A 5,730-nucleotide genomic window follows, 5' to 3' on the forward strand; every position below is an offset into this window, starting at 1 on the left:
ATTCGTCACATGCTTCGTAAACAGGTGTAGACTAACAGTGAAATGCTTACTTATGGGCCCTTCCCAACAATGCAGAGAGAGAAAATAGAATAATTATAGAAAAGTAATAACATACAATAATAAAAGTAATAATAAATACACAATGAGTAATGATAACTAGGCTATATACACAGGGTACCAGTACCATGTCAATGAGTAATGGTAACTAGGCTATATACACAGGGTACCAGTACCAAGTCAATGAGTAATGATAACTAGGCTATATACACAGGGTACCAGTACCATGTCAATGAGTAACGATAACTAGGCTATATACACAGGGTACCAGTACCAAGTCAATGAGTAATGATAACTAGGCTATATACACAGGGTACCAGTACCAAGTCAATGAGTAATGATAACTAGGCTATATACACAGGGTACCAGTACCAAGTCAATGAGTAACGATAACTAGGCTATATACACGGGGTACCAGTACCGAGTCAGTGTGCAGGGGTACTAGGTAGTCGAGGTAGATATGTACATATAGGTAGGGATAAAGTGACTAGGTAACAGGATAGATAATAAACAGTAGCAGCAGCGTATGTGATGAGTAAAAAAAAGTTATTGCAAAAAGGGTCAATGCAGATAGTTAAATAGTTAACCAATAGCTACCCGGACTAACAATCTGATGGCTTGAAGGTAGAAGCTGTTCAGAGTCCTGTTGGTTCCAGACTTGGTGCATCGGTACCACTTGCTGTGCATTAGGAGAAAGAACAGTCTTGTTTAGCTTGAAGGTAGAAGCTGTTCAGGGTCCTGTTGGTTCCAGACTTGGTGCATCGGTACCACTTGCTGTGCATTAGGAGAAAGAACAGTCTTGTTTAGCTTGAAGGTAGAAGCTGTTCAGGGTCCTGTTGGTTCCAGACTTGGTGCATCGGTACCACTTGCTGTGCATTAGGAGAAAGAACAGTCTTGTTTAGCTTGGGGGTAGAAGCTGTTCTCGGGGTCCTGTTGGTTCCAGACTTGGTGCATCGGTACCACTTGCTGTGCATTAGGAGAAAGAACAGTCTTGTTTAGCTTGGGGGTAGAAGCTGTTCAGGGTCCTGTTGGTTCCAGACTTGGTGCATCAGTAGCGCTTGCCATGTGGCAGCAGAGAGAACAGTCTATGTAGCAGTAGTGTTTGACAATTTGTAGGGACTTCCTCTGATACCACCTGGTATAGAGGCCCTCGATGGCAGGGAGTTTGGCCCCAGTGATGTACTGGGCCATACGCATTACCCTCTGTAGTGCCTTGCGGTCGGATACCAAGCAGTTGCCATACCAAGCAGTGATACAGCCAGTCAAGATGCTCTCAATGGTGCAGCTGTAAAGCTTTTTGAAGATCTGAAGGCTAATGCCAAATCTTTTCAGCCTCCTGAGGGGGAAGAGGCATTGTCGTGCCCTCTTCACGACTGTGTTGGTGTGTGTGGACCAGGATAGATCTTTAGTGATGTGGACACCGAGCAACTTGAAGCTCTCAACCCGCTCCACTACAGCCCTGTTGATGTGAATGGGGGTGTGCTCAGTTTCCTGTAGTCCACGATCAGCTCCTTTGTCTTGGTGAAGTTGAGGTTGTTGTCCTGGCACCACATTGCCAGGTTTTTGGCCTCCTCCCTATAGGCTTTCTCATCATTGTGGGTGATCAGGCCTACCACCGTTGTATCGTCAGCAAACTTAAGGGTGTTGGAGTTGTGCTTGGCCACACAGTCGTGGCTGAAAAGGGAGTTCAGGAGGGGACTGAACCTGTGTTGAAGATCAGCGTGGTGGATATGTTGTTGCCAATCCTCACCACCTGGGGGCGGCCCGTCAGGAAGTCCAGGATGCAGTTGCAGAGGGAGGCGTTTAGTCCCAGGGTCCTTAGCTTAGTGAGCACTATGGTGTCTCCTATCCAGGGACTGTCCAGGACCAACCCTGCTTAGCTTCAGAAGCAAGCCAGCAGTGGGATGCAGGGTGGTATGCTGCTGGTTTCTGGGATGATAATGTTGATGTGAGCCATGACCAGCCTTTCAAAGCACTTCATGGCTACAGATGTGAGTGCTACGGGTCGGGAGTCATTTAGGCAGGTTACATTAACGGTATTACAGACATGGAGAGGTTGAAAATATCAGTGAAGACACTTGCCAGTTGGTCAGCCCATGCTCTGAGTACAAGTCCTGGTAATCCGTCTGGCCCTGCAGCCTTGTGAATGTTGACCTGTTGAAAAAGTCTTACGCACATCGAATACGGAGAGTGTGATCACACAGTCGTCCTGAACAGCCGGTGCTCTCATGCATGATTAAGTGTTACTTGCCTCAAAACGCGCACATAAGTAATTTAGCTCGTCTGGTAGGCACGCATCACTCGGCAGCTCACGGCTGGGCTTCCCTTTGTAATCCGTAATAGTTTGCAAGCCACATTCGACGAGCATCAGAGCTGGTGTAGTAGTCCAGTTAGGGCTAGATGATGATCCGTTAACAGTAGTCCAGTTAGGGCTAGATAGTGATCTGTTAACAGTAGTCCAGTTAGGGCTAGATAATGATCTGTTAACAGTAGTCCAGTTAGGGCTAGATAATGATCTGTTAACAGTAGTCCAGTTAGGGCTAGATAATGATCTGTTAACAGTAGTCCAGTTAGGGCTAGATAATGATCCGTTAACAGTAGTCCAGTTAGGGCTAGATAATGATCCGTTAACAGTAGTCCAGTTAGGGCTAGATAATGATCCGTTAACAGTAGTCCAGTTAGGGCTAGATAATGATCCGTTAACAGTAGTCCAGTTAGGGCTAGATAATGATCCGTTAACAGTAGTCCAGTTAGGGCTAGATAACGATCCGTTAACAGTAGTCCAGTTAGGGCTAGATAACGATCCGTTAACAGTAGTCCAGTTAGGGCTAGATAATGATCCGTTAACAGTAGTCCAGTTAGGGCTAGATAATGATCCGTTAACAGTAGTCCAGTTAGGGCTAGATAATGATCTGTTAACAGTAGTCCAGTTAGGGCTAGATAATGATCTGTTAACAGTAGTCCAGTTAGGGCTAGATGACGATCTGTTAACAGTAGTCCGGTTAGGGCTAGATAATGATCCGTTAACAGTAGTCCAGTTAGGGCTAGATGACGATCTGTTAACAGTAGTCCAGTTAGGGCTAGATAACGATCTGTTAACAGTAGTCCAGTTAGGGCTAGATAATGATCTGTTAACAGTAGTCCAGTTAGGGCTAGATAACGATCTGTTAACAGTAGTCCAGTTAGGGCTAGATAATGATCTGTTAACAGTAGTCCAGTTAGGGATACATGATGATCTGTTAACAGTAGTCCAGTTAGGGCTAGATAATGATCTGTTAACAGTAGTCCAGTTAGGGCTAGATAATGATCCGTTAACAGTAGTCCAGTTAGGGCTAGATAATGATCTGTTAACAGTAGTCCAGTTAGGGCTAGATAATGATCCGTTAACAGTAGTCCAGTTAGGGCTAGATAATGATCCGTTAACAGTAGTCCAGTTAGGGCTAGATAATGATCTGTTAACAGTAGTCCAGTTAGGGCTAGATAATGATCTGTTAACAGTAGTCCAGTTAGGGCTAGATAATGATCTGTTAACAGTAGTCCAGTTAGGGCTAGATAATGATCTGTTAACAGTAGTCCAGTTAGGGCTAGATAATGATCTGTTAACAGTAGTCCAGTTAGGGCTAGATAATGATCTGTTAACAGTAGTCCAGTTAGGGCTAGATAATGATCCGTTAACAGTAGTCCAGTTAGGGCTAGATAATGATCCGTTAACAGTAGTCCAGTTAGGGCTAGATAATGATCCGTTAACAGTAGTCCAGTTAGGGCTAGATAATGATCTGTTAACAGTAGTCCAGTTAGGGCTAGATAATGATCCGTTAACAGTAGTCCAGTTAGGGCTAGATAATGATCCGTTAACAGTAGTCCAGTTAGGGCTAGATAATGATCCGTTAACAGTAGTCCAGTTAGGGCTAGATAATGATCCGTTAACAGTAGTCCAGTTAGGGCTAGATAATGATCCGTTAACAGTAGTCCAGTTAGGGCTAGATAATGATCCGTTAACAGTAGTCCAGTTAGGGCTAGATAATGATCCGTTAACAGTAGTCCAGTTAGGGCTAGATAACGATCCGTTAACAGTAGTCCAGTTAGGGCTAGATAACGATCTGTTAACAGTAGTCCAGTTAGGGCTAGATAACGATCTGTTAACAGTAGTCCAGTTAGGGCTAGATGACGATCTGTTAACAGTAGTCCAGTTAGGGCTAGATAATGATCTGTTAACAGTAGTCCAGTTAGGGCTAGATAACGATCTGTTAACAGTAGTCCAGTTAGGGCTAGATAATGATCTGTTAACAGTAGTCCAGTTAGGGCTAGATAATGATCCGTTAACAGTAGTCCAGTTAGGGCTAGATAATGATCTGTTAACAGTAGTCCAGTTAGGGCTAGATAATGATCTGTTAACAGTAGTCCAGTTAGGGCTAGATAATGATCCGTTAACAGTAGTCCAGTTAGGGCTAGATAATGATCCGTTAACAGTAGTCCAGTTAGGGCTAGATAATGATCTGTTAACAGTAGTCCAGTTAGGGCTAGATAATGATCCGTTAACAGTAGTCCAGTTAGGGCTAGATAATGATCTGTTAACAGTAGTCCAGTTAGGGCTAGATAACGATCTGTTAACAGTAGTCCAGTTAGGGCTAGATAACGATCTGTTAACAGTAGTCCAGTTAGGGCTAGATAATGATCTGTTAACAGTAGTCCAGTTAGGGCTAGATAATGATCTGTTAACAGTAGTCCAGTTAGGGCTAGATAATGATCTGTTAACAGTAGTCCAGTTAGGGCTAGATAACGATCTGTTAACAGTAGTCCAGTTAGGGCTAGATGATGATCTGTTAACAGTAGTCCAGTTAGGGCTAGATAATGATCTGTTAACAGTAGTCCAGTTAGGGCTAGATAATGATCCGTTAACAGTAGTCCAGTTAGGGCTAGATAATGATCCGTTAACAGTAGTCCAGTTAGGGCTAGATAATGATCTGTTAACAGTAGTCCAGTTAGGGCTAGATAATGATCCGTTAACAGTAGTCCAGTTAGGGCTAGATAATGATCCGTTAACAGTAGTCCAGTTAGGGCTAGATAATGATCTGTTAACAGTAGTCCAGTTAGGGCTAGATAATGATCCGTTAACAGTAGTCCAGTTAGGGCTAGATAATGATCCGTTAACAGTAGTCCAGTTAGGGCTAGATAATGATCTGTTAACAGTAGTCCAGTTAGGGCTAGATAATGATCTGTTAACAGTAGTCCAGTTAGGGCTAGATAATGATCCGTTAACAGTAGTCCAGTTAGGGCTAGATAATGATCCGTTAACAGTAGTCCAGTTAGGGCTAGATAATGATCTGTTAACAGTAGTCCAGTTAGGGCTAGATAATGATCTGTTAACAGTAGTCCAGTTAGGGCTAGATAATGATCTGTTAACAGTAGTCCAGTTAGGGCTAGATAATGATCTGTTAACAGTAGTCCAGTTAGGGCTAGATAACGATCTGTTAACAGTAGTCCAGTTAGGGCTAGATAATGATCTGTTAACAGTAGTCCAGTTAGGGCTAGATAATGATCTGTTAACAGTAGTCCAGTTAGGGCTAGATAATGATCTGTTAACAGTAGTCCAGTTAGGGCTAGATAATGATCTGTTAACAGTAGTCCAGTTAGGGCTAGATAATGATCTGTTAACAGTAGTCCAGTTAGGGC

The sequence above is a fragment of the Salmo salar genome, chromosome ssa14 (assembly GCF_905237065.1).
Source record: "Salmo salar chromosome ssa14, Ssal_v3.1, whole genome shotgun sequence".
Lineage (NCBI taxonomy): Eukaryota > Metazoa > Chordata > Actinopteri > Salmoniformes > Salmonidae > Salmo > Salmo salar.